Genomic DNA, 10,848 nt, shown 5'->3' with positions numbered 1-10,848 from the left:
AGTCCCTTCCTTCTGAAAAATGTTCACACTGCAAACACAAAACACGTTTATGCTGGAGAGTATGGGGAATACAGCTCGAGGTAAAGCCGAAAACAAAAAGTACCTTTAATCTCCTCGCTTAGAAGCCCTGTTGACGTTTTGATGCATTTTCTCCCTCTCTCTCCCTCTGTTTCTCTTATTAGTGGGATTATACTTTTTATTTTTAAATGTTTATTTACATGTTTTTGAGAGAGAGAGTGTGCATGCAAGGTAGGGGCAGAGAGAGAGGGCGGGAGAGAGAATCCCAAGCAGACTCTGTGCTGTCCCTTCAGCCTGACATGGGGCTTGAACTCATGAACCATGAGATCATGACCTGAGCTGAAATCAAGAGTCAGACACTTAACTGACTGAACCACCCCAGTTTCCGGGAATTATACTTAAATTTTTTTTTCTTTTTTCTTTTCTTTTATTTAAAACAATTTTTTTATGTTTTATTTATTTTTGAGAGAGAGAAAGACAGCGCAAGTAGGGGAGGGTCAGAGAGAGAGGGAGACACAGAATTCAAAGGTAGGCTCCAGGCTCTGAGCTGTCAGCACAGAGCCGGACACGGGGCTCCAACCCACGAATCGTGAGATCATGACCTGGGCCAAAGTCGGACGCTTAATCGACTGAGCCACCCAGGTGTGCCCCCTGCCATTTTTTTTCTTAATCTTTATTTTTTTATTAAAAAAATTTTTTGGGGGGCACCTGGGTGGCTCAATCAGTTAAGCCTCCGACTTCGGCTCAGGTCAGATCTCACGTTCGTGGGATCTGTCTGTATCAAAAATAAATTAAACATTAAAAAAATTAAAAAAAAATTTTTTAACATTTTATTTATTTTTGAAAGAGAGAGACAGATCATGAGCAGGGGAGGGCAGAGAGAGAGACACACACAGAATCGGAAGCAGGCTCCAGGCTCCGGCTGTCAGCACAGAGCCTGACTCGGGGCTTGAACTCACAAACTGTGAGATTGTGACCTGAGCCGAAGTCGGATGCTCAACCAACTGAGCCACCCAGGTTCCCCTTTAATGTTTATTTTTGAGAGACAGACAGACAGAGGGTGAACAGGGGAGGGGCAGAGAGAGGGAGACACGGAGCTCAAAGTAGGCTCCAGGCTCTGTGTGCTGTCAGAACAGAGCCTGACACAGGGCTCGAACTCACAAACTGGGAACATGATCTGAGCCAAGTCCGACACTTAACTGACTGAGCCATATTTTATTTTGAGAGACAGAGACAGAGAGTGAGCAGGGGAGGGACAGAGAGAGAGAGAGAGAGACACAGAATCGGAAGCAGGCGCCCCATGGGAGACCTTTCTAAAAGCAGAATTTGGGGGACACCCGGGTGGCTCAGTTGGTTTAGCATCTGACTTCGGCTCGGGTCATGATCTCACTGTTTGTGAGTTCGAGCCCCGTGTCGGGCTCTGTGCTGACAGCTCAGAGCCTGGAGCCTCCTTCTGATTCTGTGTCTCCCTCTCTGCCTCTTCCCCATTCACACACACACTCTCTCTCTCTGCCTCTTCCCCATTCACACACACACTCTCTCTCTCAAAAAGAAATAAACATTAAAATGAAAAGAAATGAAAGTGGAATTTGTGACCCGGGGTCTCTCCCATCACAAACAAACCGTAGGATCATCTCCATGCGTATTGTGTCTGCAGCGCACCGACGCCATGGAGCACCGCTTCCCCCTCTGCGTCAGCCGGGCCTGGTTATGGGGCCTCGGCCGCTTGCCCGCCTGCCCGGCCCCCGCGCTGTCCCCAGCTGTGGCTCACAGGTACCTGAGGCGTCCAGGGCTCACAGCTCCTTCCGTCTGTGCGTGGTTCTGCCCGCGGCCTTCCTGGCCTTGCAGCCCAGGCCCCGGCTCTTGAAAATGTGCAGAGCAAATGGAGCGGGGCCCTGCTGAGCCCGGGCCCGCTCTGCGTCCTCTCGGAGGGCGGTCCCTACAAGGACTGTGCACGCAGCTCCCATGCCGCTGACCCGCAGTTCCTTTCTTGGGACTCCACTAAGGGATCGCCTCACCTCCTCCGAGGAGCCTCCCCAGATCACCTCGGCCTCTTCCCACTCCTGTCTCCCTCTATGGAGGCCAGTGTTTCTTTCCCTTGGTGGCTTCCGCTCCATCTCTGAATCCACTGGACGCTGGATAAAAACCTGCCATACAGGGCGCCTGGGGGGCTCAGAGGGTTAAGCGTCCACCTTCAGCTCAGGTCACGATCTCGCGGTTTGTGAGTTTGAGCCCTGCGTGGGGCTTTGCACTAACTGCGCAGAGCCTGCTTGGGACTCTCCCTCCCTCCCACTCTCTCTCTGCCCCTTCCTCACTCACACTTTCTCTCTCTTCCAATAAAAAAAATTAAAAAAAAAGGTCTGACTTGATTTTGGCTCAGCTCATGATCTTGTGGTTCCTGAGTCCAAGCCCTGCTTCGGTCTATGTGCTAACGGTGCAGAGCCTGTTCAGGATCCCCTCTCTCTCTCCCTCCCTCCCTCCCTCTCTCTCTGCCCCTCCCCTGCTCCTGCTGTCTCTGTTGCTCTGAAAATAAATCAATAAAGGGGCAAAAAAGCCCTGCCCCATGAACAATAGGGGACAGGACTCTAGCTCCGTGTCTCCGACAAACTCTCTGACTGCGGGTGCACCACGTGTCAGGTCTGAGCCACTGCCCGGAGAAGGGCTATTCCCACTGAGACCCCAAGAAAGAGGACCCTCAGGTCAAGGCGGCTGGCAGCAGAATTCCAGGCCCAGGGAACAGTGGGTACAAAGCTCTTGAGACAGGACAAAGCCAGGGTGAGCCCTGAATCGATCAGAGGTCACGTGAGGGCCCAGCTTATTCATCTGATCACTGTGCACAGGCAGTGGTGTGTGCAGCGGGCCAGGGCCGGCTGCGGGTTCGGCACCGGGTGAGGGTGCTGGCCCCAGCCCTGACCCAGAAGGGCTGAGAGGCAGGTGGGGAGGAGCAAGTGATCAACAAAATATACTTTAGGTGAGGTTCCTGCCTGCATGGTCTGACCTCATTAATTCAGTGATTGCTGCATTGAATCGGCTTCACGGACTCACAGGCTGATTTCTTTTAAATTTTTTTTAAATGTTTATTTTTGAGGGAGAGAGAGAGAGAGAGAGAGAGACAGAGCACGAGCAGGGGAGGGACAGAGAGGGAGACACAGAATCTGAAGCAGGCTCCGGGCTCTGAGCCATCAGCACAGAGCCTGATGCGGGGCTCGAACCCATGAACCATGAGATCATGACCTGAGCCGAAGTCAGACAGTCAACTGACTGAGCCTTCCAGGCGCCCCCTCACAGGCCGATTTCTTAACACAGTGGTTGGTTTGTTCATGTGTTCATCTAACAAATCTTGGGTGTGCGCTTCTGTGCACCAGACACAGTGCAGGGCTCTGGGGAATGGCCATGACCGAGACACACAGCACACCCTCCAGAGGGACAAGACCAATGCTGCCTGCATGGGGACGATCCAAGGAGGCCACGAGGCAGAGCGGAGCGGTTAGCGGCCACAGACCCGGGTCCAGGGAGGAGCCGGTCCGCTCAGGCCTGGAGGGGGGGAGGGAGGGCGCAGCCCCGTGCGGAGCAGAGAAAGACCCCTCAGCGCGGGGCTGGCAGAGGAGCGGCCCTGCCTGCTGCGTGTGGTTTGCCCACAACAAATCACCCCTAATCCAGAGGGGCTGCCAACCAAGAGGTGGCCCGTCTCCGGCCACACGCGGTGCATGCGTCCTCCTGGAAACCAGCGAGCCCTCCCCGCCGCTGGCCCGGGGAGCTGGCGGCTGTGTGGCCGGAGGACAGGGCCGCATTGTGAGCTTTCCGCGGGGCGCCGGGGCAAACACGGGGCGGGCGGGCTGGACGCTCAGAGGAGCTCATTGAGCCCGCGGTCGCCAGGCCGAGCGCGCGGCCAGGAAGAAACAGGTCTTTATTAAGGGAGGCCCGGCACGGCCTGAAACGGAGGACGCACCAAGCCGTCCTCTGCAACCTCCGTGAGGCGGGGCCGGGAGGGTGGCCGCCGGACACAGAGCCCCGCGCGTGCGCAGCCAGCGAGCCCAACTGCCAGTCGTCCGCGGAGGGTTCACACGCGCGTGCGCACACTTCCTTTCCCCCCCTCCTCCCCAGGGGCGGATGAGGGGTGGCCAAATGTGAGGAACGCCTCTGTACGCCTGACCCCTGAGTCCAACGGCTCTCGACGGTGCCACGAAGCAGGTGCCATTAGCAGCCGACCTCATTCCGCAGATGAGGAAACTGAGGGTCAGAGAGCGTCAGTGACTTGGCCAGGTCCATAGCCGAAAATCACGGAACAGCGATGGATCCGGGTCTGTGACACCCACACCCAGCCCCAGGCCCGTGCATCTCACCATCGTGGGGGTGGGTGTCACAGAGGGAGGTTGACGACCCCGCCCTCCCTCTCTGGGGCAGGGGGGTGGGGCCGTTACTCTGGTCGCGGAGCTAGTTAACCCCAGGACCGCCTGAAACAAGGATGCGTGGGCTCACAGGCTCCGCGGGTGGGCATTCGGGCTCGCCTCTGCCCAGGAATCCTCTGGAAGTTCGTTCGTGTCGGGCCGTTGTTGCCGGCTGTCCCGGGGGGCCTCCCCGCGCCGTCCCCCCTCCTGGCAGCGTGGCAGCTGGCTTCCCCCAGAGCGAGCGCCTGCGGGGGGGCAGGGGGAGGCAGGTGGAGAGACGGTGCGGTGGGGACGTGTCTGGGGCACAGTGTCCAGAGCGCACGCGGGATCGTGCTTCTTCGGGAAGATTCAGCCCTGAGCCCAGTGCAGGACCAGCGCCCACGGCCATCAGATTTCCTGGCTCTGTGAGCTCACGGCGTCTCTGCCACGGCCTGCACATGAGGAAACTGAGTCCCAGAGAGTCACAGTAACTTGCTCAAGGCCCTCAGCTCTGGGGAACACCACGCCATCTCCCAGTGACCAGGGGAACGAGGCCGGGGACGTGCGCTGACATCTACTGAACGGGGTTGCAGGTCCTGCCCTGCGGGCCCCTGGGCATCAGGCCGGTGCAGGTTTCTGGCTCCTGTCCCCTGCTTAGCCTGCCTCCTTCCTGCCTCCTTGTTTCCTGCCTGCCTGCCAGCTTCCTTCCTTTCTCCTTCCTCCCTGCTTTCCCTTCTCTCTTTTTCTTCCTTCCTTCCTTCCTTCCTTCCTTCCTTCCTTCCTTCCTTCTTCCTTCCTTCCTTCCTTCCTCCCTCTTTCTCTCTCTCTTCCTTTCTTCCTTCCTTTCTCTCTTCCTTCCCTCCCTCCCTCCCTCCCTCCTTCCTTCCTTCCTTCCTTCCTTCCTTCCTTCCTTCCTTCCTTCCTTCCTTCCTCTTTGAATGTGTAAAATTCAGGAGGCCTAGCTGAATTTCAGAAGTTGATTTTGACCCCTCTGGGTTACGTGCTGTCTCTGGCTCTTGCTTCAGTTCGTACACGCTGTTCCCTCTGCCTGGAGCGCCCTTCCCCTCCCACTTCTCTCTGGCAGACTTCGACTCATCCTGCAAAGTTTAGTCCAGCCACCACCTCCTCCAGGGAGCCATCCCTGACTACCCCCGAGACCTCACACAGAGTGCCAAGGTTTCTTCTTGTGACCATCTACAATGACTCTTCACCCGCTCTCCGCAACTTTCCCCTGAGTGACCGGGTCAGGGCCTGGGGCTTATTCACTGCAGTGCCCAGTACGTGCTACCAAACAGTGTTTGTTGAATGAATGAGTAAAGAATACATGTTTTAATATGCTTATTTTTGAGACAGAGAGAGACAGATCATGAGTGGGGGAGGGGCAGAGAGAGGGGGACACAGAATCCGAAGCCGGCTCCAGGCTCTGCGCTGTCAGCACAGAGCCCAACGTGAGTCTCAAACTCACAAACCATGAGTTCGTGACTTGAGCTGAAGCTGGATGCTTAACCGACTGAGCCACGCTGGTGCCCCTCTTTCGTTATTTTTAAAGTTTATTTATTTGTTTTGTGAGGGAGAGAGGGAAGAGAGAAGGTGAGGGGCAGGGAAAGAGAGAATCCTAGCCAGGTCAGAAGCCGAGGACATGGCTGAGCTCTGCCTGCCCACACCTGAAAGGCGGGACTCAGCCAGCGGGGCTGGTGAGGTGGGCAGGGGGCTCTGCATGCACCGCAGCCTGCAGGCGCCAGGATGCCAGAGGTGAGGAAAGGGCTCCGGCCTCTTCCCCAGCGCAGACGGTAGACAACGCCAGGAAGATGAGGAGCAGCCGACCCCAGAAGCCCCGGGTGGGTCTCGAGGGCATGAACAAAGCCACTCGAATTGCATGCTGGGTGATTCGCGCGTCTCCCACTCTCGAGATTAAAAAAAAAGCTGCAGAGAGCACATCGGTGGTCGCCGGGGCAGGAGCGGGGCGGGGGACGGGCAGCAAGGGGGGGCTGCACAGGAAGTGTTTTGGAGCAGCAGCCGGGTCTGTACCGGGGCGGCGGGTCCCCAGAGCTGGGGACAAGGGGACAGTGAGTGCCTGGAAAGGCAGTGGGAACCGAACAGGGGCGGTTGGCGGGAGCACCCCTGTCTGTTTCCCAGGCTGATCACGGCAGTTGTGTAAGACGTGTGACTCGGGGGCGCCGGCTGAAGGGGCACACGTGAGCTCCCTGGACGATTTCTGCAACTTCTCTGCGAGCCTGAGACTACTTCAAAATAGAGAAGATTTAAAAACAAAAAGCACGGAGACGACTTCATCTAACGGAAGCAGGATGCACATGCTCCTCGAGCTCCCGTGGGACATTTGTCCGAGCTCGTCCACATCGAAGACGGACCCTCAGACGTACTGTAGGTTGAAAGAATGGAATTCATGCGATGTATATACTCCCAGACCTCCATGGGTTTCAGAGGTCACAACGGCGAGACAGTTGAAAAACTCCCAAATTCTTGGAGCTCAAACAGCAGTCTTGTAAACTTTTAAAAATGTTTATTTACTTATTTTTGAGAGAGATTGAGAGAGCACGCACAAGCAGAGACAGGGGTGCAGAGGATCTGAGACAGGTTCAGAGCGACAGCACAGAGCCCGATGTGGGGCTCAAACTCTCCAGCTGTGAGATCATGACCTAAACTGAAGCCAGACACTTAAACTTTGAGCCACCCAGGGGCCCCCAAACAACAGTGTTCTAAATAACACATGGGTAGGGGACTCCTGGGTGGCTCATTTGGTCGAGTGACTTCGGCTCAAGTCTTGATCTTACAGTTTGTGGGTTTGAACCCCACGTCGGGCTCTGTGCTGACAGCTCGGAGCCTGCAGCCTGCTTCAGATTCTGTGTCTCCCTCTCTTTCTGTGTCTCCCTCTCTTTCTTTCTGCCCCTTCCCTGATTGCTCTCTGTCTCTCTCTCAAAAATAAACATTAAAATTTTTTTAGGAGAGCCTGGGAGGCTCAGTCAGTTGAGCGTCCGACTTCAGCTCAGGTCATGATCTCACAGTTCGTGGGTTCGAGCCCTGCGTCAGGCTCTGTGCTGAGCGCTTACTCAGAACCTGGAGCTGCTTTGGATTCTGTGTCTCCTTCTCTCTCTGCTCCTCCCCTGCTCATGCTCTGTCTTACTCAGTCTCTCAAAAATAAATAAATGTAAAAAAATAATTTAATAAAATAAATTTTTTAAAATTCAACATAAAAAACACTTTTAAACAAGTAATTTAAAAATTGAGACTAGAACTCCCCCATCATCCCACAATCCCACCTCTTGGTTTTTACCCAGAAAACCTGAAAGCAGGACTTTGTGGAGATATTTACACCCCATGTTCATAGCAGCCAAAAGGCAGAAGCAATGTGACAGGAACGCAGAAACCCAGTGCGGTCCACGCACACGGGGCTAGCACCCGCCTTTAAGGAAGGACATCCCGTCCCCTGCCACCACCCGGCTGGATCCGGAGGACCCCATGCTCTGAGATGGAAGCCGGTCACAAAGGGACAGAGGCTGTAGGCGGTCACAGTGCGTCCTGAGAGCAGCAGATTCTCAGAGACGGGAGGTGGGTGGTGGGTGCCAGGGGCTGGAAAGGTGGGGGGGGGGCGGCGGTGGCGGTTAGTACTTTATGGGGACAGAGTGTGAGTTCTGCCAGGAAAGAGTTGTGGGGACAGATTAGCCGCACTGACCTGGACATTGAACAATGGTTAAGATGCTAATTTTGTATCGTGTATTTTACCAAAAACTATTTTAAAAAGAAGAGACAGTGAACTTAAAAAAAATCAGTTAAGAAAGAATAGTTAAACAACTTGCAAACTAGGAATGTGGTGCTGGCGCTTGAGCTCAGCTTGTCCCAACAACTCATGACGCCCATTTCCTGTGATGCCCACCTCCCCACGATGCCCACATCCCTGTGACGCCCACCTCTCCATGATGCCCACCTCCCCGTGATGTCCATTTCCCGTGATGCCCACCTCCCATGATGCTCACCTCCTGTGATGTCCATTTCCCGTGATGCCCACCTCCCCATGATGCCCACCTCCCGTGATGCCCACCTCCCGTGATGCTCACCTCCCTGTGATGTCCATTTCCTGTGATGCCCACCTCCCCGTGATGCCCACCTCCCAGCCCAAGCTCCGGCCCAGCCTCCTGCAGGAATCGTGTGTGTTGTGGGGAGCCCCCCTAGCCCCCCAACACACAGAAACAGGTGTCCTAGATTTGTCAGGACACAGAGCTGAGTTACCACGAGTGCAGCCCGCCACACTCAGCCCTGCCCGGTCCTTTTTGCCCACAGCTGCCCATCCTGTGTTCCTTCCATTCATCCATCAGATTTGGGGGCCCTGCCCTGGGCCAGGCACCCCGGACTCAGGGGTGCACAAAACGGACAAAGGCCAGGCTCTGAGCCCTAGTGGGGCAGACAGACAGGCGAATCATAAATGCGCAGGCTCGTTCTGGGGGCAGAGGAGACTGAGAAGCCCCACCAGACTGGCTGCTCCCCTCCCCCCATCCTCCCCTCCCCTGCCCGGAGCAGGAAGAGCAGCCTCGGGGATACAGCCGTGGTCCCCCCACTGCGAGCCCCGCAGGAGGGGGCAGGGCCTGGGGGCTCTGACTCTGCAGCTTCACGGGCCCCCACCGTTATTGGTGTTTCAGCTCCAGCAGGGCCTGGGCCCGACCGGCACTTTGCAGGCGGCGTTTCCTGCTGCGGCAGCGCCCCCTGCTGGCGCAGGGGCTGCTCCTGCAGCTTCGCGGCCCGCCTGGCCCCGCTGTCTGCACCCGACTGGAAAGGGCCTTTATCCTCATCCTCTGCCCCAGGCAGACCCCGATGTACGGGCCTCGCTTTGGTCATGAAGATCATAAAGAAGAATCTTTCCTCCTAAAAGAAATGCATTCCCTTCTCTATGACTGGGGCTAACGCCCGAGGTCACTTTGGAAAATGGATTTTTTTAAAATGTCTTTATTTATATTAAGAGAGAAATAATGAAGGGGTAGGGGAGGAGTGGGAGGAAGGGAGAGAATCCCAAGCAGGCACTGCACTGGCAGCGCAGAGCCCGATGTGGGGCTCGAGCCCACGAGCTGTGAGATCATGCCCTGAGCCTCCAAGAGTCAGACATTCAAGAGACGGACACTCAACCAACGGAGCCACCCAGGCGCCCCGAAAAATGTTTTTTTCTTTTTTTTTTAATGTTTTATTAATTTTTGATACAGGAGAGACAGAGCATGAGAGGGGGAGGGTCAGGGAGAGAAGGAGACACAGAACTGGAAGCAGGCTCCAGGCTCTGAGCTGTCAGCACAGAGCCTGATGCGGGGCTCGAACCCACGAACGTGAGATCTGACCTGAGCCGAAGTCGGAGGCTTAACCGACTGAGCCACCCAGGCGCCCCGAAAAATGTTTTTTTTTTTTTTTTTTAAACCTTTTGGCATGTAAAGGAGTCTCTTCAGTAAGGTAGCTCTCAAAGTTCTAGACCAACATCCCCAGGGCGGAAGTCAGATGCTTAACCAACGGAGCCACCCAGGCGCCCCTGGCCCATGGTGTTTAAAGACATTTTGGCTGCCCCGTACCACATGGCGAGTGGCTTGGGAGGGGACGGGGCAGCAGGAGACCACTAACGAGAGTGTCGAGTGTCCGCGCTGAGATGAGGCAGCCGAGGGACGGACGGAGAGGGGGCGTTTGGGCCGCGCGGTGGCGCTGCCTGCCGTCCCACGAAGACTGGAGGTTCGCCCTCACGATTCACAGCGTTCCCTACAGGACGGTGGGGCTCGCAGCAGGTAAGACCAAAGCTGGGTCCCAGCTGTGGTGACGCCTCACACCCGAGGCCAGCGGGTGGCCTGGCCTCCCGGTCTGCTGTCCCCTGCCCATTTTTCTTATTCACTTTCGCTGGCGGGTAAAAAGCAAATAAGAAAGCCCCTCCTCCCGGGACGCCCCTCCTCTCACTCGGTCCAAGGCTCACATTCCTCAAGTTCCCGCCGGAGGACAGGAAGCCACGGGGTGTTCATAGCTCATCAGTGCCCAAGTGTCTGTGTGTTCCTAAGCTGAGTCCTGCACGCCAGGGCTGCCCTTGGCCGAAGCGACGTCCTCTGGACTCCCGGACACCGAGCGGACTCTGTGCTCCGTGTGCAGGCGGGGCAGCGAAGAACACGTGTGCTCCGGTGTGACTGGTGGGGACCCCCTCTCAAGAGTTCTTAAACCCCATCCCTGTTTATTCTAGAAAGTAGGGGAGCTTCAGACCCCAGCAGCAGAGACTGGTCTGCAGAGGTCACCCAGGATGACAGCTGGCCCCCTCCCCCAGGTTTTAGGGACTTCTTAGAGGGGGAAGGACCAGTTTTCCAGGATCCAGAAGGGCTCTCCTTAAATCTCCAGCTGGGCAAGGGTGGGTGAGGAGGGGCCGGAAGGTCTGAACCTGAATGTATCTGGGCAGAGGTGGGGCTGCCTCCCGCAACCCCCACCTTTTTTTTTTTTTTAA

The sequence above is a fragment of the Suricata suricatta genome, chromosome 1 (genome assembly GCF_006229205.1).
Source record: "Suricata suricatta isolate VVHF042 chromosome 1, meerkat_22Aug2017_6uvM2_HiC, whole genome shotgun sequence".
NCBI lineage: Eukaryota > Metazoa > Chordata > Mammalia > Carnivora > Herpestidae > Suricata > Suricata suricatta.
This window is presented reverse-complemented; position numbering follows the sequence as displayed.